This window comes from Bombina bombina, chromosome 3, assembly GCF_027579735.1.
Source record: "Bombina bombina isolate aBomBom1 chromosome 3, aBomBom1.pri, whole genome shotgun sequence".
In the NCBI taxonomy this organism is placed as follows: Eukaryota; Metazoa; Chordata; class Amphibia; order Anura; family Bombinatoridae; genus Bombina; species Bombina bombina.
In genome coordinates, this window is record NC_069501.1 from 444,050,726 (window position 1) to 444,077,847 (window position 27,122).

The following is a 27,122-nucleotide window of genomic DNA, read 5'->3' on the forward strand; positions in this document are numbered from 1 at the left end:
CATCAACATAAGATAAGGTCCCCCTTTCCACGTCCTCAGCCAACTTAAAAAGGCAGGTGTCAAATTATCCCTACAAAAAGCTCAATGGTGTTGCACTTGTGTAAACGTCTTAGGACATGAAGTTACTTCTGAAGGGTTAAAGCCTCAGAAGAAAAAGGTGAAAGCTATAATAAATTCTAAAAACCCAACTAACTTAAAGGAATTGAGATCATTTCTGGGTATGACAAATTATTCTCGCAAATGTATTGATAATTATGCAGAATTAGCTAAACCACTGCTTCTTCTTCTAAAGAAGGATGTGAAATGGCACTGGATTGAATCTCAAGAGACAGCCATCAAGGGGCTGAAAAGAAAAGTCACTAAAGCACCTTGCCTAGCGTACCCTGAAGGGAGCAAACCTTTCTACCTAGAGACAGGTTACACAGATATAGGCATGAGTGCTGTTTTATACTAAAAGCATGATAATTTAAGCAAAGTCATTGCTTATGCGAGCAGCACTCTATCCCCAGTAGAAATAAAATTTAGTGATTGCGAAAAAGCCCTCTTATCTACTGTATGGGCTCTACAAAATTTCCGCAGCTATATACAGGGTGAGAAAATTATTGTAGAAACAGCCCACCAGCCTTTGTTATATCTGCAAAGTGAGAGAATAAGAGATAGGAACCTGTCTAACAATCGCATAACAGCTTGGACTCTTTCCTTACAAGGCTGGCCTTCAGAAATTCGCTACAAGCAAAACTAAAAGAATCCAGTCGCACAGGGGCTTGCTGAGCTCCACGACTGTACTGCTAAGGATCATGGGGAAAAGTTATTAGACGATGATTTCCTTGAGGAACAATTGCTTTCCCCATATTAAATATACAATGAGGACCAGTGTCAAACATTACCTTGGGTATATGTTGATGGTTGTTCTTACCATACCACTATTGATAATGAGCGCAGATTAGTCGCCGACATTGGTATAACTTGGGCAAGTGGATTACCAAATATTACTGTAGGTTTCAAAACTGGACCAAGATTCAGTCAAGTTACAGAACTAACTGCTGTTCTAAAACCATTGAGATGGCTATTGAACACGAAATTCATGAATTTGTGATCATTACTGACTCAATTACGTGTGTGACAGTTTTGTTGAATAAGAAGAATAGAAAGAGGGCGCCACAATAGCGTGATATCGTCTGGAATGCAGGTACAGATAAAAGTAGGTATTATGCTTACCAGATGGTGTGGCACTGTACTGTGACCAGTGCAAGAGAGCAGGCTAGCACTTAACAGTGGCTAGTACACTGTAGGAGCCAGGCTCCAAAGGCACTTGTTCTAGTTGCAACTTGGTATTTATCTCCTGTTGTCTGGACTTCAGGTGCTGCAAAGGAGTAATCTTATGTGTGTTGTTCAGTGGGTATATATGAACCACAACACAGACAACTTCAAATAAAAATGACTTTTAATATTTTATGACGCGTTTCTCAACCTACAGGGGTTGTTTCATCAGATAAAAAAGTGAATGTCATCATTAACAATTGTTGGCAATTTATACACATTTGTGTAAAAAGAGGAAGTTGTCATCAGATATGTAATCCAATAGAAAAACATTTGTGTGCATTCAGCTGTGGAACCAACACAGGATCCCAGCTGTTACAATTTAAAAATTTGGACTAATTTGCAAGGTTGTATATATGTGAGAATCTAAACTTTAACCTGTTAATTGCAAGATGAAAATGAGTGAAATAAAACAATCTTGTCACTTTGTATTTACTGCCATTTGTTACATATATAACCTCACTAAATTGTTTGTTATAATAGATGCTATTCTTTTGCATTTAAAAAATAATATATTTGGTTAAAAATGTTGGCAGATAAAAAGTGTGTGCGTTGGAAGTAAAGTAATTCATAATACAATTCTGAATGGAAGACAGAGTTTTAAACCTGTTGTTTATATTTAGAAATGTTAAATCCTTGTAGAAGATAGAAAGTGTGTATGTGAGAGGTAAAGTAATTTTTAATCAAAGTCTAAATGGGAAGCTGAGTTTTGAACCTGTTGTTTGTATTTAAACATATGAAAAAATGTTAAATTCTTGTAGAAGATGGATACTTGTCACTTTGTTTACTTTAATAGTTATTATATAAACACATGTTGATTTGTGTGGTGAACACTATTCTTTATAAATTTAACAAGGAAGAAGAAAATGTGTGTATGTCAAAAATAAAAGAATGTAAAAAATGATAGGTTGAATAATCAGAATCCAGATAGGAATCTGATAATCCAACCTGTTGTGAATATAAAAATTAAAGATTTTGTATTGGAAATAGCTATTTGTATAGCCCCAAAGTGATTAGTTATAGTGGACTGATGCATGTTTGAACTCTATGAAATATTTTAGTATAATAAACATTCTAAATCTAAAAAATAAATATATTTGTACATTGGGATGCCTATACACAAAATAAATTGTTCGAATGAACAGAAAAATTGGAGTGTATGTATAAAAACACATGTGTGTGCGTGTGTGTGTGTGTACACTTATATGTAATGAAATGTGAAATATTGAAAATAAGTACTTGGTCTCACTTCCTTCACATCAAATAAGAACAATGGTAATTCCATTTGGGAGTGTAGTTTTAACCTATTTGCCAATAGTGCCTCTGACTAGTGGATGTTGTAGAATGTAATGAAAGGACCATGGTAATGCCATTTGGGAGTGTTGTTTTAACCTATTTGCCAATAGTGTATCTGACTTGTGGATGTTGTAGAATATATTTGTATTTTGTATCAGACAAAATAACAACTGTGAATGTCTATCAATTGAAGGCTGCTAGATCCAGGTTGGCATTCAACCCTTGGGGATGAAGGGTCTTCAGTCGATAGATCCAGTATGTTTCACGCTGTCTGAGTCTAGTAAGTCTATTATAGTCAGGACTCTTTGGAATAAAATCAATGGGAATGTATGTAAAAATGTATGGATTTCCATTGTGTTTAATTAGACAGTGATTCGGTATGCTATGTTTAATTTTATTTTTTCTACAGTTCTTACAGTTGCGGTGATGTTCACCCCATCTGTTTCTCAGTTTTCTGGAGGTGCGGCCTACATATTGGAGGCCGCATATACACTCCATAAGATAAACAGTGAAAGATGAGTTACAATTGAAAAAAATAGGAATTTGGAAGCACTCGCCAGTGGTGGTAGATTTGAAGTTTTTAATTCCCGATTTTATAATTTTACAAGAGCCACATCCTGTTTTGCCACATTTGTAAATACCCCAGAGGCCAAACAATCCCTTGTTTTGTTTAGGGTTATGTGGTGTTCTGTTGGAAGATTTGTTTTTCACTTTTTTGCTGGGAGCTAGCTGGTTTCTGAGTGTAGGCGCTCTTCTGTATATGATTTTTGGTGTTTCTTTTACTAAGTTTTTGAGAATGGGGTCCCTTTGTATTATATACCAATGTTTATTAATTATGTGTTGTATTTTATGAAAATCAGAGTTAAATTGTGTTATAAAAAAGGTTTCTTTCTCACCAAAAAGTGTATCTGTTTTGTTGATTTTTCTATCTGCTAGGATATCCTCCCTGTTAAGATTTTTCGCTCTTTCTAGGGCCCTATCTAATAAAATGGGGGGTATTCTTTTTCAATGAACCTATTGTATAATACTTGACTTTGTTGTAAGAACGTGCTGTAATCGCTGCAATTGCGTCTCATCCTACGAAATTGACTATAGGGTACATTATGTATCCAATTCCTGTGATGGTTGCTGTGATAATTTAAGAAACTATTACTGTCGACATCTTTGAAATATGTCTTGGATGTAATATTATTTTCTTCTAGACTGAGGATGAGATCTAAATATTCAATATTTTGTGTCTGAATGTTGGCCGTGAATTTGAGGCCCATGTTGTTACAATTAAGATGTTCTATGAAGTTTTTGGCTAATGATAGATCTCCTTCCCATAAGAAAATCAGATCATCTATATAACGGCCATAGAAGACCAGGTTCGCCCCAAAGTCCACCGAGTAGATGTATTTTTCTTCAAAGAAACCCATAAAAAGGTTCGCAAAACTGGGGGCGAACCTGGTCCCCATGGCCGTTCCTTTGATCTGTAGGTAAAAATTGTCTTGGTATATGAAATAATTGTGCTGTAAAATAAACAGAATGCTCTCTAAAATATAATCACATTGTGTCCTAGGCAGATAGATATCCTTATGGAGATAATATGAAATGGCTAATAAACCTAAATCATGCGAAATGTTCGAATATAAGGAGCTGACATCACAAGTAATCCAAGATAAATTTCTATTGTTAATATTGATTTTTTGTAGATGTTGTAATAAATGAGTACTGTCTTTGATATATGATGGTAAGGTGACTACATGTTTTTGCAAATATTTGTCTATGAAAAATGATAAATTGTAAGTTAGGTTCCCAATTCCAGCAATGATTGGGCGTCCTGGGGGATTGGTTTTATTTTTGTGGATTTTAGGTAGATGATAATAATGGGCAATGTTTGGATTTTGTATTTTTAGGAAATCTCTTTCATTTTTATTCAAAATTTTGGAACTGAACACTTTTTCTATCAAATCTGTGTAAGATTTTAGAAATTTGTCGGTGGGATCTCCTTGTAACATTTGGTAATATTCTTGGTCACCTAAAATCCTGTCTGCTTCCCTGATGTAATCTGCCAAATCTTGGATAACTATTCCGCCGCCTTTATCGGCGTCACGGATAATAATATGGGGGTTGTTTTTAAGACTGGAGATGGCCTTTTGTTGGCTCATAAAGCAATAATTTCTTTTTTTTGTTTTTAGTCTTCAATAGATTGTCAAAATCTTCTAAAACCATGCTATGAAATAAATCTATGTGATCCTTTCCTATGTTGGTGGGATTAAAATTGGATTTATTTTTTACATCAGTATGTATGTATCCATCGAAAAGATGGTTGGTGAGATCACTAGTTTCAGAATATAGGCAAACTAAGTTATTATTTGATGGCATGGAATCTGTCAAGATGGTTTGGGTCATTGAAGAATTGATATGGTTGGCTTTGAGTTTTTTGTTTGCAAAGTGTTTTTGTAAACTAAGTTTGCGTGTGAAGTTATTTAAATCCACAAAGATGTCAAACATTTTAGGGGTGTTTTGTGGGCAAAAGGAGAGCCCTCGTTTTAAGACTCTTTTTTCTGGGATAGATAGTTGGTGAGTGGAAAGATTAAAAATTCCCTGATCTAGTCCGGATAGTTCCTTTTTCTTGGCGGCAAGGGCTCTGCCTCTGGAACCTCGTTTTCTGTAGTGTGCGGTCTTTTGCCTACTCTTATATGTGGACTTTCGGTTCTCATGGAAGAGGCTATCCCTAAAAAAGGAGCTGGACCATGACTGGTACTGGGACTCTCTGTGTCTGATATAGATTCTCTGTGTTCAGTAGACAGTAATCTGAATCTGTTGGGATGTTCGAATCTATTAGGATGTTCGAAAGTGTCTGGGTGTGTAATGTGATGTGTATTGTTGTGATGAGAATTGGTATCAGTGTTTGTGGATATAAATGTTGGTTCTCTGAATGAATGTGTGTTCGGTGTAGCATATTCTGAATGTTGATACTGGTAACTATTATTGTTTCGTCTTCCATAATGGGGGTCTTTTGTTCCAGGACACATGTCCTCCTGACTGTTGGTTGTGTTGTGGCGGAAATGACTTGTTGTAATTGTATTGGTGTGCTTGTTTGTAATTGTGTTGTTGTGCTTGTGTTTGTTGGTATGAGTGTTGTATTTGTGCTTGGTGGTTGTGATTGCTGTTGTGGTGAGTTATATGATGATGTTGATTCCTGTTGGGTCCACCATTATAGTTATGATAATGTTGTGATCTGTTGTGGTTTATGTTAGGATTGTAAGATGTTTTGTTGTGATGCCAGGGATTGGAGGTGTATGATTGTGAAGAAGTGTGGTTGATGTTATTATGAGTGAATGATGTCTTTTGTCTTCTATTGCTATTAGTTCCCCTATGTTGGACCTTAGTCCATTCACTCTGGTTGTTAGAGTTATTGGCTATATGTTCTTGTGTATCATTCTTGCGATTGTATGTGTATAGTCTTCGTGGTCTCTCTGCAATTTTTTATTCTTGTTAGAGACTAAATTTTCCTGATATCTATCAGTCCTTTCACTAATGTCCTTGTTAATTTTGTTATATTCTGGATTTTGTTGGTAAACTTTTAAATCTGTTTGAATCTTTTCTATATTTACACTACACTGGTTATAAAGTTGTCTCCTATGGTCTATTAAAATTTTAATTAAGTTAAAAGAACATTCATCTAATGCTTCATACCATCTTTTGAAGTTTTGTTGAATACCTGCCAACTTGGAAAAGAAATGGCATGCAGAAAACTAACAAACCAGTCAAACATGGCAAGTTGTTCTGCGATTGATTGATAATCTAGTGGTATCCAAAGGGTTAACCATACACTGGAAAAAGACCAAGGGTCATTCCAAGGTTCTAGGTCCTGATAAGGAAGGCGATGATCTTGTAGATTCCTTAGCCAAACAAGGAGCCATAACTGGAGAACTCCTTAATATCAACCACTTAATGGGTGCAGTCCAGGTAGAAGCCATTACCAGAAACCAGGCTTAACAACAAAGTGAGCCTTACCTGGTACAATAGAGTGAGGATTCTCCTAGTGAGGACCTGATCACTAGTCAAAAATAAGACCCCATTGTAGGCATCTTCTATAAACACATAGAAGATCCTGAAAGCAACCCCATCTCAAAAGAGGATGGTATTGGCAAGGAAGATCTTAGAATCTTAATGAAATCCAAATCCCAATTCAAGTTACAGGATGGTTTGTTAATTAGAAACTCCAAAACTGGTATCCAGCAATGGGTGGTACCTACAAAGTTCAGAGGTATCATGCTTCAACATGCCATCGTGGTGCCAAATTAAAGTATGAAATATTGCGTGACTACGCCTTCTGGCCACATATGTTGAAGGATGTTCAAACCTACTGTCATTGTTGTTTAATCTGCCCACAGTTCCAACCCACTGTGCCAACGCATAGAGCGCTAATGCAGAAAAGGGGGATGGTAATGCCATGGGCAGATATACAAATTGATTTTATTGGTCCAGTAACAAGGTCATCAAGAGTTAACAAATACATTTTGACAGTGGCATGCCTGTTCACTAAATGGGTAGAGTGCATCAGAGCACCTAACAATAGTGCTGAAAACATGCACAGCATTGCTCATCAACCAGGTGTTTTCCAGATTTAGTTTACCCCAGCGAATTGAATCCAATCAGGAGACCTACTTCACTAGCGAAGTGATGACCAAAATGTTGAAAATACTAGGGGTTAAAAGAAAGCTCCATATTGCATATAGAGCTGCCTCAAGTGGTGGTGAAGAGCGTTACAACCAGTCCATTATGAAAATCCTCTAAAAGTTTGTGAGTGAATAGGGTAAAGACTGGGATGTAAAAATTACCTCTATTCCTAATGGCATTAAGAGCAACTCCAAGTAGTGCTACTAAGATGTCACCTCACCTTTTGAATTGATGACGGGTAGAAGAATGGTTCTACCTCAACATCTACTGTACCGTACATCAGACCAGAACTTGATAAATGCTGCAAATACACATCAGTATGTCAAGAACTTAAGGAAGCAACTGCAATATGTCTTTGAATTCGCTCAAAGGAACATAGAAAAGTCTGCAACTGCCGCTAAAACCTATTATGATCTCAAAATATCCAAAAAGGAATATGAAAATAAGGATCCCTACAAATGATACATTTATGGACAAATGGGTCTATATTAATCAGTTGCTAGCATGCCATCCTAGATCCCAACTACAAGTCATAGAGGGAGAATGAAGAGTCATATCACAAAAATGCACTAAAGAAGTATGGTAGTTAAAAGATGCCTAGCTAACAAGCATAAATATGAGGATGAAAAATAACCTATTCTCTTTATAGAAGACTGTCTATGATACATTGGTCAGTACACTCACCAAGTACCACTGACTTTAAGCCAATTCAAATACATGTGTCCTGCATATATTTAAATTGGAAGGGGGAATTATGTCAGGGTATCTGTGAATGTCAGTAGACAATACATATATATATATATACATATATATATATATTTATATATATATATATTAAGATAAAATAAGCATGCAATCTATCAAATATTAAATTTGGGCATGCTCATTTTATTGCTGAATACATTCTGTGTATTGCAAATCTGAGGTTTGACATGAAATGTCTTTTCCTGATTACAGAACATTTGAGAACAAAGGAATTGTTTTCAAAGATGCCCTATCAGATCACCAACATATTATCATAGCTGCTCAATACATCTATAGGGTTCAAAAAAGAACATTTGTCTCATTTGTTCAGCACTAACCCCTGGGGTGTTGGAGACAAGAAACGAAAATCTGAAGATATAGTAATTAGCACAGGCCTGTTAATTACCACTGAACCTCAGATGCATATCAAGCTAGCTAAGTAGAAACACATGTTGCATTGTAACTTTGAAATTCATTTTAAAGTACAACTTATCTTTAAATTTCAAGTTAAAGTATACCTCAGTATTGTATAAAAATTTATATAATTGTGGATCTGAAATGAAATGCCTGACAATTACATATTAGATACGTATTTGCTGAATTTAATAAGTAGCTATGTAATCAATTAAAAATGTTTAACCAGTTTATTTCAGGATGAATACATTTTTCTTTGTTTTCCAGAAATCTAATGAACATTACAGGGGAGAACTGATGTGAAGATGAGATCTCTAAATAAGATGATACAAGATGTGACTAGAAAATTAAATATGTGCCAATATATCAAATGAGCTGATATACAGAATAAGTCAGACATATATATTTTATTGATTTATACCACTAGTCCCTCATACTCCAAAATATGATAAGTAATATACTCATTTTTAGTCTCTATAGATACATGATAAGTTATATTAGATGGAACATGTATGTTAACCAGATAAGTTTATTAATATCAGGAAATAATTGTATATTAAATATACAATTAAAAGATGTAGTAAACCGTTAGCAATATTGATAATGAGACTGCATTTCTAGTTATCTGCTGCCCCCTAATGGACTATAACTGGTATGATCCCAGTAAGCCTATGAGATGTTCAGCTCCGAGGGCCAATCAATGCTCAGCTCCGTTAAGGGCCTATCAGACAAGTTTCAGTAAGTCTGCATCCCATATTCACCAATGATTAGAATAAAAAAGGGTGGGGTGTATCACGTGATATAACCTCATGCAAGGAGAAAAAAAGAATTTTGACTGACAAACTGTTGCCTTGGAATCCAGTCTCTATAAAGCAAATCTGGGCCTAACTTCCTTATCCATATTGCAAAAATACCTCTTTTAATTTTTGAGGTGAACTAGACTTATTTGGAAAAAAAAATGGAACATTCAATTTCATGTATCTGGTAACATATATAAATCAAAGGTATCTTGTTGCTACAGTTAAATTGCAGCTAATAATTTAAAGAACATATTTGGTGTTTTAAGTTATATCCATAGTCCTGTGTAGTTTTAACTAGTCACAAGTGCTAAGTAATTTATTGCTAGATAAAGTTCCTTTATATTCCATGGCCTCTAGTTATCAACGTGTCTACTTACCTGCCTTCGACGGCCCCAATACACTCGCCTAAGCTCGCCTCACATCGCCGCCGCAGACCTGAATACGTTCGCCAAAGTTATCAAAAAAGCTGTCAAAAAGCCGCGCACCAAGTACGGGGCGATGAGCAGCGGACTGTGATAGTTATCACTCATCCGATCTCGCTGCTCTTTGGCTTTTTCCCAGCTTTATTGATAAGCTGTCACTAAGCACCCACACTAAACTACACTGTTCTACCCCCTATACCAGTGCCCCCGGAGCCCCCCCGTGACTAAATAAAGTTATTAACCCCTAAACCACCGCTCCTAGACCCCGCCACAACTATAATAAATGTATTAACCCCTAAACCGCCGCTCCCAGACCCTGCCGCCACCTACATTATACCTATTGACCCCTACCTCTGCCACCTATAATAAATTTATTAACCCCTATCCTGTGGATCCCGTACCCCGCCGCAACTAAATAAATTGTTTAACCCCTAAACCGCCGCTCCTGGACCCTGCCACCACCTACATTATACCTATTAACCCCTATCCTGCCCCCCCTATACCGCCGCCACCTATAATAACTGTATTAACCCCTATCCTGCCCCCCTTATACCGCCACCACTATAATAAAATTATTAACCCCTAAACCTAAGTCTAACCCTAACACCCCCCCCTAACTTAAATATTAATTAAATACATCTAAATAAATATTATTCTTATTAACTAAATTAATCCTATTTAAAACTAAATACATACTTACCTATAAAATAAACCCTAATATAGCTACAATATTACTAATAATTATATTGTAGCTATTTTAGGATTTATTTTTATTTTACAGGCAAATTTAAATTCATTTTAACTAGGTACAAAAGCTATTAAATAGTTATTAACTATGTAATAGCTACCTAGATAAAATAAAGTCAAATTTACCTGTAAAATAAAAACTAACCTAAGTTACAATTACACCTAACACTAAACTATCATTAAATAAATTATTCCTATTTAAAAATAAATACTTACCTGTAAAATAAACCCTAAGATAGCTACAATGTAATTAATAATTACATTGTAGCTATTTTAGTATTTATATTTATTTTACAGGTAACTTTGTATTTATTTTAACTAGGTAGAATAGTTATTAAATAGTTATTAACTATTTAATAACTACCTAGCTAAAAGAGATACAAATTTACCTGTAAAATAAATCCTAACCTAAGTTACAATTAAACCTAACACTACACTATCATTAACCCCTTAAGGACCAGCGACGTACCCTGTATGTCGCTGGCCTTTTTTTGGGACTTGATTGTTTTATAGTGCGGTCTTGCCACCAGCGTTGAGACTGCTCTATTCCACAAAGCCTGCTGGAGGGAGTGCATTAATAGTGTGTTCTTGCTAGACTTGTGCTATTATGTCCTGAAAAAACCCTTAACAACCAGTGACATACAGGGTACATTGTGGTCATTAAGGGGTTAAATAAATTTAATTAATTAACTACAAATACCTACAATTAAATACAATTAAATAAACTAACTAAAGCACAAAAAATAAAAAAATAAAAAATTACCAAAAATAAAACAATATTACAAGATTTTTAATCTAATTACACCTAATCTAAGCCCCCTAATAAAATAACAAAGCCCCCCAAAATAAAAAAATGCCCTACCCTATTCTAAATTACAAAAGTTAACAGCTCTATTACCTTACCAGCCCTTAAAAGGGCCTTTTGCGGGGCATGCCCCAAAGTAATCATCGCTTTTGCATGTTAAAAAAATACAAACCCCCCCCAACATTAAAACCCACCACCCACATACCCCTACTCTAACCCACCCAAACCCCCCTTAAAAAAACCTAACACTAACCCCCTGAAGATCTCCCTACCTTGAGTCGTCTTCAGCCAGCCGACCACCGATGGAACAGAAGAGGACATCCGCAGCGGCCGAAGTCATCATCAACGGGACGCTAAAGAGGTCTTCCATCCGATAGAAGTCTTCATCCATGCGGCATCTTCAATCTTCATCCATCCGGAGCGGAGCCTTCTTCAAACGAGCCGACGCGGAGCCATCCTCTTCCAACGACGCCTACCCGACGAATGGATATTCCTTTAAGTGACGTCATCCAAGATGGCATGGATTGGCTGATAGGATTCTATCAGCCAATCGGAATTAAGGTAGGAAAAATCTGATTGGATGATGCAATCAGCCAATCAGATTGAGCTCGCATTCTATTGGCTGATCGGAACAGCCAATAGAATGCGAGCTCAATCTGATTGGCTGATTGGATACAATCCTATCAGCCAATCGGAATTCGAGGGACGCCATCTTGGATGACGTCACTTAAAGGAATATCCATTCGTCTGGTAGGCGTCATTGGAAGAGGATGGCTCCGCGTCGGCTCGTTTGAAGAAGGCTCCGCTCCGGATGGATGAAGATTGAAGACGCCTCATGGATGAAGACTTCTATCGGATGGAAGACCTCTTCAGCGCCCCTTGGATGATGACTTCGGCCACTGCGGATGTCCTCTTCTGTTCCATCGGTGGTCGGCTGGCTGTAATTGTAACTTAGGTTAGTTTTTATTTTACAGGTAAATTTGACTTTATTTTAACTATTTAATAGCTTTTGTACCTAGTTAAAATAAATTGAAATGTGCCTGTAAAATAAAAATAAATCCTAAAATAGCTACAATATAATTATTAGTTAGATTGTAGCTATATTAGGGTTTATTTTAAAGGTAAGTATTTAGTTTTAAATAGGATTAATTTAGTTAATAAGAATAATATTTATTTAGATGTATTTAATTAATATTTAAGTTAGAGGGGTGTTAGGGTTAGACTTAGGTTTAGGGGTTAATAATTTTATTATAGTGGCGGTGGTGTAGGTGGGGGCAGGATAGGGGTTAATAAATTTATTATAGGTGGCATCGGTGTAGGGGGGGCAGGATAGGGGTTAATAGGTATTATGTAGGTGGCGACGGGGTCCTGGAGCGGCGGTTTAGGGGTTAACATATTTATTATAGTTGCGGCGGGGTCCGGGAGTGGCGGTTTAGGGGTTAACATATTTATTATAGTTGCGGCGGGGTCCGGGAGCGTCGGTTTAGGGGTTAAGAAGTTTATTAGAGTGGCGGTGGGCTCCGGGAGCGGCGGTTTAGGGGGTAATACATTTATTTAGTTGCGGCGGTGTAGGGGCGGCAGATTAGGGGTGTTTAGACTCGGGGTACATGTTAGGGTGTTAGGTGGATTGAAAACCAGGTATGCTGGCCCGGAATAGTGGCAAGCGTACCTGCTAGTTTTTTGATAACTAGCAAAAGTAGTCAGATTGTGCCGAACTTACGTTCGGAACATCTGGAGTGACGTAAGAATCGTTCTGTGTCGGACTGAGTCCGGCAGATCGAAGCTTACATCACTATATTCTACTTTTGCCGGGCTGCAGTGCTTGATAACTACAGCGAATCAGCCTCGCCACAAATACGCTGCAGAATTCCAGAGTATTTGAGGTTGACGGCTTGATAACTAGGCCTCCTTATCTCTAAGTCAGGATTATTACTATAAGTAAATCTCTCTGGCATGTATTAAGTTATTTGCAGCTATATATATATATATATATATTAGAATTTGCCTTATTGTAGCTAAATAAGGCCTAGATTTGGAGTTTTGCTGCCAAGGGGGTGCGTTAGCTACGCAGGCTTTTTTCTGGCCGCACCTTTTAAATAACTCTGGTATTGAGAGTTTACAGAATGGCAGGGTTTTCAGTGCGTTAGGCTCCAAAAAGGGAGCGTAGAGCATAATTTAACGCCACTGCAACTCTCGATACCAGAGTTGCTTACGGACGCGGCCAGCTTCAAAAACGTGCTTGTGCACGATTCCCCCATAGAAAACAATGGGGCTGTTTGAGCTGAAAAAAAACCTAACACCTGCAAAAAAGCCGCGTTCAGCTCCTAACGCAGCCCCATTGTTTTCTATGGGGAAACACTTCCTACGTCTGCACCTAACACCCTAACATGTACCCCTAGTCTAAACACCCCTAACCTTACACTTATTAAGCCCTATTCTGCCGCCCCCGCTATCGCTGACCCCTGCATATTATTTTTAACCCCTAATCTACCGCTCCGTACACCGCCGCAACCTACATTATAGCTATGAACCCCTAATCTGCTGCCCCTAACACCGCCGACCCCTATATTATATTTATTAACCCCTAATCTGCCCCCCCCACAACGTCGCCGCTACCTACCTACACTTATTAACCCCTATTCTGCCGAGCGGACCGCACCGCTATTATAATAAAGTTATTAACCCCTAATCCGCCTCACTAACCCTATAATAAATAGTATTAACCCCTAATCTGCCCTCCCTAACATCGCCGACACCTAACTTCAAACATTAACCCCTAATCTGCCGACCGGAGCTCGCCGCTACTATAATAAATGTATTAACCCCTAAAGCTAAGTCTAACCCTAACACTAACACCCCCCTAAATTAAATATAATTTAAATCTAATGAAATAAATTAACTCTTATTAAATAACTTATTCCTATTTAAAGCTAAATACTTACCTGTAAAATAAACCCTAATATAGCTACAATATAACGAATAATTACATTGTAGCTATTTTAGGATTAATATTTATTTTACAGGCAACTTTGTAATTATTTTAACCAGGTACAATAGCTATTAAATAGTTAAGAACTATTTAATAGTTACCTAGTTAAAATAATTACAAAATTACCTGTAAAATAAATCCTAACCTAAGTTACAATTAAACCTAACACTACACTATCATTAAATTAATTAAATAAAATACCTACAATTATCTACAATTAAACCTAACACTACACTATCAATAAATTAATTAAATACAATTCCTACAAATAAATACAATTAAATAAACTAACTAAAGTGCAAAAAATAAAAAAGAACTAAGTTACAAAAAATAAAAAAATATTTACAAACATTAGAAAAAATTACAACAATTTTAAACTAAACACCTACTCTAAGCCCCCTAATAAAATAACAAAGACCCCCAAAATAAAAAAATGCCCTACCCTATTCTAAATTACTAAAGTTCAAAGCTCTTTTACCTTACCAGCCCTGAACAGGGCCCTTTGCGGGGCATGCCCCAAGAAATTCAGCTCTTTTGCCTGTAAAAAAAAACACATACAATACCCCCCCCCCAACATTACAACCCACCACCCACATACCCCTAATCTAACCCAAACCCCCCTTAAATAAACCTAACACTAAGCCCCTGAAGATCTTCCTACCTTATCTTCACCATACCAGGTTCACCGATCGGTCCAGAGTCTTGATCCAAGCCCAAGCGGGGGGCTGAAGAGTGATGTCCATCCTTGGGCTGAAGTCTGGATCCAAGCGGCGGCTGAAGAAATCCATCATCGGGCTGAAGTCGGAAGTCCATCATCGGGATGAAGTCTTCTATCAAGCCGCATCTTCAATCTTCTTTCTTCTGGAGCGGAGCGGAGACATCTTCTTCCAAGCCGACGCGGAACATCCTCTTCAACCGACGACTAGACGACGAATGACGGTTCAGCCAATAGAATGCAAGCTCAATCTGATTGGCTGATCGGATCAGCCAATCAGATTGAACTTGATTCTGATTTAATTAATTTATTGATAGTGTAGTGTTAGGTTTAATTGTAGGTAATTGTAGGTATTTTATTTAATTAATTTATTGATAGTGTAGTGTTAGGTTTAATTGTAACTTAGGTTAGGATTTATTTTACAGGTTTTGTTATTATTTTAACTAGGTAACTATTAAATAGTTCTTAACTATTTAATAGCTATTGTACCTGGTTAAAATAATTACAAAGTTGCCTGTAAAATAAATATTAATCCTAAAATAGCTACAATGTAGTTATAATTTATATTGTAGCTATATTAGGGTTTATTTTACAGGTAAGTATTTAGCTTTAAATAGGAATAAGTTATTTAATAATAGTTAATTTATTTCGTTAGATTTAAATTATATTTAACTTAGGGGGGTGTTAGGGTTAGAATTAGCTTTAGGGGTTAAAAAATTTATTAGAATAGCGGTGAGCTCCGGTCGGCAGATTAGGGGTTAATAAGTGTAGGCAGGTGGCGGCGACGTTGTGGGGGGCAGATTAGGGGTTAATAAATATAATATAGGGGTCGGCGGTGTTAGGGGCAGCAGATTAGGGGTACATAAGGATAACGTAGGTGGCGGCGCTTTGCGGTCGGCAGATTAGGGGTTAATTATTGTAGGTAGCTGGCGGCGACGTTGTGGGGGGCAGATTAGAGGTTAATAAATATAATATAGGGGTCGGCGGTGTTAGGGGCAGCAGATTAGGGGTACATAAGGATAACGTAGGTGGCGGCGCTTTGCGGTCGGCAGATTAGGGGTTAAAAAATTTGAATAGAGTGGCGGCGATGTGGGGGGACCTCGGTTTAGGGGTACATAGGTAGTTTATGGGTGTTAGTGTACTTTAGAGCACAGTAGTTAAGAGCTTTATGAACCGGCGTTAGCCCAAAAAGCTCTTAACTACTGACTTTTTTCTGCGGCTGGAGTTTGGTCGTTAGATTTCTAACGCTCACTCCAGCCACGACTCTAAATACCGGAGTTAGGAAGATCCCATTGAAAAGATAGGATACGCAATTGACGTAAGGGGATCTGCGGTATGGAAAAGTCGCGGCTGGAAAGTGAGCGTTAGACCCTTTCCTGACTGACTCCAAATACCGGCGGTAGCCTAAAACCAGCGTTAGGAGCCTCTAACGCTGGTTTTGACGGCTACCGCAAAACTCCAAATCTAGGCCCAAATCTAGGCCTAAGAGTTTATTTCAGGTCAGACGTGTTGGCATATAAATTGGCTGTCTGCATTAATAATATATTTATTTTGGGGGGCTTTTTTATTTTGATAGGGCTCTTAGATTAGGTGTAATTAGTTTAAATATCTTGTAAATTGTTTTTTTATTTTCTGTAATTTAGTGTTTGTTTTTTTGTAATTTAGCTAATTGTATTTAATTTATTTAATTGTATTTAATTTAGGTAAGCTATTTAATTGTAGTGTAGTGTTAGGTGTTAGTGTAACTTAGGTTAGGTTTTATTTTACAGGTAAATTTGTATTTATTTTAGCTAGGTAGTTATTAAATAGTTAATAACTATTTACTAACTATTCTACCTAGTTAAAAAAAAATACAAATTTGCCTGTAAAATAAAAAACAGAATTTATGCTTACTTGATAAATTACTTTCTCCAACGGTGTGTCCGGTCCACGGCGTCATCCTTACTTGTGGAATATCTCTTCCCCAACAGGAAATGGCAAAGAGTCCCAGCAAAGCTGGCCATATAGTCCCTCCTAGGCTCCGCCCACCCCAGTCATTCGACCGACAGACAGGAGGAAAAATATAGGAGAAACCATATGGTACCGTGGTGACTGTAGTTAGAGAAAATAATTCATCAGACCTGATTAAAAAACCAGGGCGGGCTGTGGACCGGACACACCGTTGGAGAAAGTAATTTATCAGGTAAGCATAAATTCTGTTTTCTCCAACATTGGTGTGTCCGGTCCACGGCGTCATCCTTACTTGTGGGAACCAATACCAAAGCTTTAGGACACGGATGAAGGGAGGGAGCAAATCAGGTTACCTAAACGGAAGGCACCACGGCTTGCAAAACCTTTCTCCCAAAAATAGCCTCCGAAGAAGCAAAAGTATCAAATTTGTAAAATTTGGCAAAAGTGTGCAGTGAAGACCAAGTCGCTGCCTTACATATCTGGTCAACAGAAGCCTCGTTCTTGAAGGCCCATGTGGAAGCCACAGCCCTAGTGGAGTGAGCTGTGATTCTTTCAGGAGGCTGCCGTCCGGCAGTCTCATAAGCCAATCGGATGATGCTTTTAAGCCAAAAGGAAAGAGAGGTAGAAGTCACTTTTTGACCTCTCCTTTTACCAGAATAGACAACAAACAAAGAAGATGTTTGTCTGAAATCTTTTGTAGCCTCTAAATAGAATTTTAGAGCACGGACTACGTCCAAATTGTGTAACAAACGTTCCTTCTTTGAAACTGGATTCGGACACAAAGAAGGTACAACTATCTCCTGGTTAATATTTTTGTTAGAAACAACCTTTGGAAGAAAACCAGGCTTAGTACGCAAAACCACCTTATCTGCATGGAACACCAGATAGGGCGGAGAACACTGCAGAGCAGATAACTCAGAAACTCTTCTAGCAGAAGAAATAGCAACCAAAAACAAAACTTTCGAAGATAGTAACTTAATATCTATGGAATGTAAAGGTTCAAATGGAACCCCTTGAAGAACTGAAAGAACTAGATTTAGACTCCAGGGAGGAGTCAAAGGTCTGTAAACAGGCTTGATCCTAACCAGAGCCTGAACAAATGCTTGAACATCTGGCACAGCTGCCAGTCTTTTGTGTAGTAAGACAGATAAAGCAGAGATCTGTCCCTTTAGAGAACTTGCAGATAATCCTTTCTCCAAACCTTCTTGTAGAAAGGAGAGAATCCTAGGAATTTTTATCTTATTCCATGGGAATCCTTTGGATTCACACCAACAGATATATATTTTCCATATCTTATGGTAAATCTTTCTAGTTACCGGTTTTCTGGCCTGAACCTGAGTATCTATCACGGAATCTGAAAACCCACGCTTCAATAGAATCAAGCGTTCCATCTCCAAGCCGACAGCTGGAGGGAGACCAGATTTGGATGTTCGAATGGACCCTGAACAAGAAGGTCCTGTCTCAAAGGTAGCTTCCATGGTGGAACCGATGACATATTCACCAGGTCTGCATACCAAGTCCTGCGTGGCCACGCAGGAGCTATCAAGATCACCGAGGCCCTCTCCTGATTGATCCTGGCTACCAGCCTGGGAATGAGAGGAAACGGTGGAAATACATAAGCTAGGTTGAAGGTCCAAGGTGCTACTAGTGCATCTACTAGAGTCGTCTTGGGATCCCTGGATCTGGACCCGTAGCAAGGAACCTTGAAGTTCTGACGAGACGCCATCAGATCCATGTCTGGAATGCCCCATAATTGAGTTATTTGGGCAAAGATCTCCGGGTGGAGTTCCCACTCCCCCGGATGGAATGTCTGACGACTCAGATAATCCGCCTCCCAGTTTTCCACACCTGGGATGTGGATCGCAGACAGGTGGCAGGAGTGATCTTCTGCCCATTGAATTATTTTGGTCACTTCTTTCATCGCCAGGGAACTCCTTGTTCCCCCCTGATGATTGATATACGCAACGGTCGTCATGTTGTCTGATTGGAATCTTATGAATCTGGCCTTTGCTAGTTGAGGCCAAGTCCTGAGAGCATTGAATATCACTCTCAGTTCCAGAATGTTTATCGGGAGAAGAGACTCTTCCCGAGACCATAGACCCTGAGCTTTCAGGGACTCCCAGACCGCGCCCCAGCCCACTAGACTGGCGTCGGTCGTGACAATGACCCACTCTGGTCTGCGGAAGCTCATTCCCTGGGATAGATTGTCCAGGGTCAGCCACCAACGGAGTGAATCTCTGGTCTTCTGATCTACTTGAATCATTGGAGACAAGTCTGTATAGTCCCCATTCCACTGTTTGAGCATGCACAGTTTTAATGGTCTTAGATGAATTCGTGCAAAAGGAACTATGTCCATTGCTGCAACCATCAACCCTACTACTTCCATGCACTGCGCTATGGAAGGACGTGGAACAGAATGAAGAACTTGACAAGTGCTAAGAAGTTTTGACTTTCTGACCTCTGTCAGAAAAATCCTCATTTCTAAGGAATCTATTATTGTTCCCAAGAAGGGAACTCTTGTCGACGGAGACAGAGAACTTTTTTCTATGTTCACCTTCCATCTGTGTGATCTGAGAAAGGCCAGAACGATGTCTGTATGAGCCTTTGCTTTTGACAGGGACGACGCTTGTATTAGAATGTCGTCCAAGTAAGGTACTACTGCAATGCCCCTCGGTCTTAGAACCACTAGAAGGGACCCTAGTACCTTTGTGAAAATCCTTGGAGCAGTGGCTAACCCGAATGGGAGGGCCACAAACTGGTAATGCTTGTCCAGAAAGGCGAACCTTAGGAACTGATGATGTTCTTTGTGGATAGGAATATGTAGGTACGCATCCTTTAGATCCACGGTAGTCATAAATTGACTTTCCTGGATAGTGGGTAGAATCGTTCGAATGGTTTCCATCTTGAACGATGGTACCCTGAGAAATTTTTTTAGGATCTTCAAATCCAAAATTGGTCTGAAAGTTCCCTCTTTTTTGGGAACCAAGAACAGATTGGAATAAAATCCCATTCCTTGTTCCTTTATTGGAACTGGGTGTATCACTCCCATCTTTAACAGGTCTTCTACACAATGTAAGAACGCCTGTCTCTTTATTTGGTTTGAGGATAAGTGAGACATGTGGAACCTTCCCCTTGGGGGTAGTTCCCTGAATTCCAGGAGATAACCCTGAGAAACTATTTCTAGCGCCCAGGGATCCTGAACATCTCTTGCCCAAGCCTGAGCAAAGAGAGAGAGTCTGCCCCCCACTAGATCTGGTCCCGGATCGGGGGCTACTCCTTCATGCTGTTTTGTTAGCAGCGGCAGGCTTCTTGGCCTGCTTACCCTTGTTCCAGCCTTGCATCGGTTTACAGGCTGGTTTGGGTTGTGAGGCATTACCCTCTTGCTTAGAGGATGCAGAATTAGAGGCCGGTCCGTTCCTGAAATTGCGAAAGGAACGAAAATTAGACTTATTATTGGCCTTGAAAGGCCTATCTTGTGGAAGGGCGTGGCCCTTTCCCCCAGTGATGTCTGAAATAATCTCTTTCAATTCTGGTCCAAATAGAGTTTTACCTCTGAAAGGGATGTTAAGCAATTTTGTCTTGGATGACACATCCGCTGACCAAGACTTTAGCCAAAGCGCTCTGCGCGCCACGATAGCAAACCCTGAATTTGTTTGGACGCTATGGCACAATTATCACACAAATTTAAATGGGGAGACACATTGGCTTTCATACATATAGAACATAGCTTATCCGAAGGCACAGACATGTTAAACAGGCTTAAACTTGTCAATAAAGCACAAAAAACAGAATTTATGTTTACCTGATAAATTACTTTCTCCAACGGTGTGTCCGGTCCACGGCGTCATCCTTACTTGTGGGATATTCTCTTCCCCAACAGGAAATGGCAAAGAGCCCAGCAAAGCTGGTCACATGATCCCTCCTAGGCTCCGCCTACCCCAGTCATTCGACCGACGTAAAGGAGGAATATTTGCATAGGAGAAACCATATGATACCGTGGTGACTGTAGTTAAAGAAAATAAATTATCAGACCTGATTAAAAAACCAGGGCGGGCCGTGGACCGGACACACCCGTGGAGAAAGTAATTTATCAGGTAAACATAAATTCTGTTTTCTCCAACATAGGTGTGTCCGGTCCACGGCGTCATCCTTACTTGTGGGAACCAATACCAAAGCTTTAGGACACGGATGAAGGGAGGGAGCAAATCAGGTCACCTAAATGGAAGGCACCACGGCTTGCAAAACCTTTCTCCCAAAAATAGCCTCAGAAGAAGCAAAAGTATCAAACTTGTAAAATTTGGTAAAAGTGTGCAGTGAAGACCAAGTCGCTGCCCGACATATCTGATCAACAGAAGCCTCGTTCTTGAAGGCCCATGTGGAAGCCACAGCCCTAGTGGAATGAGCTGTGATTCTTTCAGGAGGCTGCCGTCCGGCAGTCTCATAAGCCAATCTGATGATGCTTTTAATCCAAAAAGAGAGAGAGGTAGAAGTTGCTTTTTGACCTCTCCTTTTACCAGAGTAAACAACAAACAAGGAAGATGTTTGTCTAAAATCCTTTGTAGCATCTAAATAGAATTTTAGAGCGCGAACAACATCCAAATTGTGCAACAAACGTTCCTTCTTTGAAACTGGATTCGGACACAAAGAAGGCACGACTATCTCCTGGTTAATGTTTTTGTTAGAAACAACTTTCGGAAGAAAACCAGGTTTAGTACGTAAAACCACCTTATCTGCATGGAACACCAGATAAGGAGGAGAACACTGCAGAGCAGATAATTCTGAAACTCTTCTAGCAGAAGAAATTGCAACCAAAAACAAAACTTTCCAAGATAATAACTTAATATCAACGGAATGTAAGGGTTCAAACGGAACCCCCTGAAGAACTGAAAGAACTAAGTTGAGACTCCAAGGAGGAGTCAAAGGTTTGTAAACAGGCTTGATTCTAACCAGAGCCTGAACAAAGGCTTGAACATCTGGCACAGCTGCCAACTTTTTGTGAAGTAACACAGACAAGGCAGAAATCTGCCCCTTCAAGGAACTTGCAGATAATCCTTTCTCCAATCCTTCTTGAAGAAAGGATAGAATCTTAGGAATTTTTACCTTGTCCCAAGGGAATCCTTTAGATTCACACCAACAGATATATTTTTTCCATATTTTGTGGTAAATTTTTCTGGTTACAGGCTTTCTGGCCTGAACAAGAGTATCAATAACAGAATCTGAGAACCCTCGCTTTGATAAGATCAAGCGTTCAATCTCCAAGCAGTCAGTTGGAGTGAGACCAGATTCGGATGTTCGAACGGACCTTGAACAAGAAGGTCTCGTCTCAAAGGTAGCTTCCATGGTGGAGCCGATGACATATTCACCAGATCTGCATACCAAGTCCTGCGTGGCCACGCAGGAGCTATCAAGATCACCGATGCCCTCTCCTGATTGATCCTGGCTACCAGCCTGGGGATGAGAGGAAACGGCGGGAATACATAAGCTAGTTTGAAGGTCCAAGGTGCTACTAGTGCATCTACTAGAGTCGCCTTGGGATCCCTGGATCTGGACCCGTAGCAAGGAACCTTGAAGTTCTGACGAGAGGCCATCAGATCCATGTCTGGAATGCCCCACAGTTGAGTAATTTGGGCAAAGATTTCCGGATGGAGTTCCCACTCCCCCGGATGTAATGTCTGACGACTCAGAAAATCCGCTTCCCAATTTTCCACTCCTGGGATGTGGATTGCAGACAGGTGGCAGGAGTGAGTCTCCGCCCATTGAATGATTTTGGTCACTTCTTCCATCGCCAGGGAACTCCTTGTTCCCCCCTGATGGTTGATGTACGCAACAGTCGTCATGTTGTCTGATTGAAACCGTATGAACTTGGCCTTTGCTAGCTGAGGCCAAGCCTTGAGAGCATTGAGTATCGCTCTCAGTTCCAGAATATTTATCGGTAGAAGAGATTCTTCCCGAGACCAAAGACCCTGAGCTTTCAGGGGTCCCCAGACCGCGCCCCAGCCCATCAGACTGGCGTTGGTCGTGACAATGACCCACTCTGGCCTGCGGAAGTTCATCCCTTGTGACAGGTTGTCCAGGGACAGCCACCAACGGAGCGAATCTCTGGTCCTCTGATTTACTTGTATCGTCGGAGACAAGTCTGTATAGTCCCCATTCCACTGACTGAGCATGCACAGTTGTAATGGTCTTAGATGAATGCGCGCAAAAGGAACTATGTCCATTGCCGCTACCATCAAACCTATTACTTCCATGCACTGCGCTATGGAAGGAAGAGGAACGGAATGAAGTATTTGACAAGAGTTTAGAAGTTTTGTTTTTCTGGCCTCTGTCAGAAAAATCCTCATTTCTAAGGAGTCTATTATTGTTCCCAAGAAGGGAACCCTTGTTGACGGAGATAGAGAACTCTTTTCTACGTTCACTTTCCATCCGTGAGATCTGAGAAAGGCCAGGACTATGTCCGTGTGAGCCTTTGCTTGAGGAAGGGACGACGCTTGAATCAGAATGTCGTCCAAGTAAGGTACTACTGCAATGCCCCTTGGTCTTAGCACCGCTAGAAGGGACCCTAGTACCTTTGTGAAAATCCTTGGAGCAGTGGCTAATCCGAAAGGAAGTGCCACGAACTGGTAATGCTTGTCCAGGAATGCGAACCTTAGGAACCGATGATGTTCCTTGTGGATAGGAATATGTAGATACGCATCCTTTAAATCCACCGTGGTCATGAATTGACCTTCCTGGATGGAAGGAAGAATTGTTCGAATGGTTTCCATTTTGAACGATGGAACCTTGAGAAACTTGTTTAGGATCTTGAGATCTAAGATTGGTCTGAACGTTCCCTCTTTTTTGGGAACTACGAACAGATTGGAGTAGAACCCCATCCCTTGTTCCCCTAATGGAACAGGATGAATCACTCCCATTTTTAACAGGTCTTCTACACAATGTAAGAATGCCTGTTTTTTTATGTGGTCTGAAGACAATTGAGACCTGTGGAACCTCCCCCTTGGGGGAAGCCCTTTGAATTCCAGAAGATAACCTTGGGAGACTATTTCTAGTGCCCAAGGATCCAGAACATCTCTTGCCCAAGCCTGAGCGAAGAGAGAGAGTCTGCCCCCCACCAGATCCGGTCCCGGATCGGGGGCCAACAGTTCATGCTGTCTTGGTAGCAGTGGCAGGTTTCTTGGCCTGCTTTCCCTTGTTCCAGCCTTGCATTGGTCTCCAGGCTGGCTTGGCTTGAGAAGTATTACCCTCTTGCTTAGAGGACGTAGCACTTGGGGCTGGTCCGTTTCTACGAAAGGGACGAAAATTAGGTTTATTTTTGGCCTTGAAAGACCTATCCTGAGGAAGGGCGTGGCCCTTGCCCCCAGTGATATCAGAGATAATCTCTTTCAAGTCAGGGCCAAACAGCGTTTTCCCCTTGAAAGGAATGTTAAGCAATTTGTTCTTGGAAGACGCATCCGCTGACCAAGATTTCAACCAAAGCGCTCTGCGCGCCACAATAGCAAACCCAGAATTTTTCGCCGCTAACCTAGCCAATTGCAAAGTGGCGTCTAGGGTGAAAGAATTAGCCAATTTGAGAGCACGGATTCTGTCCATAATCTCCTCATAAGGAGGAGAATCACTAGTGATCGCCTTTTCTAGCTCATCGAACCAGAAACACGCGGCTGTAGTGACAGGGACAATGCATGAAATTGGTTGTAGAAGGTAACCTTGCTGAACAAACATCTTTTTAAGCAAACCTTCTAATTTTTTATCCATAGGATCTTTGAAAGCACAACTATCTTCTATGGGTATAGTGGTGCGTTTGTTTAAAGTAGAAACCGCCCCCTCGACCTTGGGGACTGTCTGCCATAAGTCCTTTCTGGGGTCGACCATAGGAAACAATTTTTTAAATATGGGGGGAGGGACGAAAGGTATACCGGGCCTTTCCCATTCTTTATTTACAATGTCCGCCACCCGCTTGGGTATAGGAAAAGCTTCTGGGGGCCCCGGGACCTCTAGGAACTTGTCCATTTTACATAGTTTCTCTGGGATGATCAAATTCTCACAATCATCCAGAGTGGATAACACCTCCTTAAGCAGAGCGCGGAGATGTTCCAACTTAAATTTAAATGTAATCACATCAGGTTCAGCTTGTTGAGAAATTTTCCCTGAATCTGAAATTTCTCCCTCAGACAAAACCTCCCTGGCCCCCTCAGACTGGTGTAGGGGCCCTTCAGAAACAATATCATCAGCGTCCTCATGCTCTTCAGTATTATCTAAAACAGAGCAGTCGCGCTTACGCTGATAAGTGGGCATTTTGGCTAAAATGTTTTTGATAGAATTATCCATTACAGCCGTTAATTGTTGCATAGTAAGGAGTATTGGCGCGCTAGATGTACTAGGGGCCTCCTGAGTGGGCAAGACTGGTGTAGACGAAGGAGGGGATGATGCAGTACCATGCTTACTCCCCTCACTTGAGGAATCATCTTGGGCATCATTTTCTCTAAATTTTGTGTCACATAAATCACATCTATTTAAATGAGAAGGAACCTTGGCTTCCCCACATTCAGAACACAGTCTATCTGGTAGTTCAGACATGTTAAACAGGCATAAACTTGATAACAAAGTACAAAAAACGTTTTAAAATAAAACCGTTACTGTCACTTTAAATTTTAAACTGAACACACTTTATTACTGCAATTGCGAAAAAGTATGAAGGAATTGTTCAAAATTCACCAAAATTTCACCACAGTGTCTTAAAGCCTTAAAAGTATTGCACACCAAATTTGGAAGCTTTAACCCTTAAAATAACGGAACCGGAGCCGTTTTTATCTTTAACCCCTTTACAGTCCCTGGTATCTGCTTTGCTGAGACCCAACCAAGCCCAAAGGGGAATACGATACCAAATGACGCCTTCAGAAAGTCTTTTCTATGTATCAGAGCTCCTCACACATGCGACTGCATGTCATGCTTCTCAAAAACAAGTGCGCAATACCGGCGCGAAAATGAGACTCTGCCTATGATAAGGGAAAGCCCCTAGAGAATAAGGTGTCCCAAACAGTGCCTGCCGATATTATTTTACAAAATACCCAGATTAAAATGATTCCTCAAGGCTAAATATGTTTATTATATGAATCGATTTAGCCCAGAAAATGTCTACAGTCTTAAAAAGCCCTTGTGAAGCCCTTATTTATTGTCTGTAATAAAAATGGCTTACCGGATCCCATAGGGAAAATGACAGCTTCCAGCATTACATCGTCTTGTTAGAATGTGTCATACCTCAAGCAGTAAAATTCTGCTCACTGTTCCCTCAACTGAAGTTAATTCCTCTCAACAGTCCTGTGTGGAACAGCCATCGATTTTAGTAACGGTTGCTAAAATCATTTTCCTCTTACAAACAGAAATCTTCATCTCTTTTCTGTTTCAGAGTAAATAGTACATACCAGCACTATTTTAAAATAACAAACTCTTGATTGAATAATAAAAACTACAGTTAAACACTAAAAAACTCTAAGCCATCTCCGTGGAGATGTTGCCTGTACAACGGCAAAGAGAATGACTGGGGTAGGCGGAGCCTAGGAGGGATCATGTGACCAGCTTTGCTGGGCTCTTTGCCATTTCCTGTTGGGGAAGAGAATATCCCACAAGTAAGGATGACGCCGTGGACCGGACACACCTATGTTGGAGAAAAACGTTTTAAAACAAAACCGTTACTGTCTCTTTAAATTTTAAACAGAAAACACTTTATTACTGAATATGTGAAAAAGTATGAAGGAATTGTTCAATAATTACCAAAATTTCACCACAGTGTCTTAAAGCATTAAGAGTATTGCACACCAAACTTCAGAGCTTTAACCCTTAAAATAACGGAACCGGAGCCGTTTACAAATTTAACCCCTATACAGTCCCAGCTATAGCCTTTGCTGAGACCTAACCAAGCCCAGAGGGGAATACGATACCAATTGACGCCTTCTAGAAACTTTTCCAGCAACTTTCAGATCCTCACACATGCATCTGCATGCCCTGCTCTCAAAAAACAACTGCGCAGTAATGGCGCGAAAATGAGGCTCAGCCTACAACTAGGAAGGCCCCTGACTGGAAAAGGTGTCTAACATAGTGCCTGCCATTTAATAAACGTTCCCCAAGTTTATAAATGTGAATTGTCAGCATAAACATGAATAAAATGCCCAAATAAAGCAATCGATTTAGCCCATAAAAATGTCTACCAGTTTTATAGCCCATATTAAGCCCTTTATTCTGTTTGTTTGACTAAGAA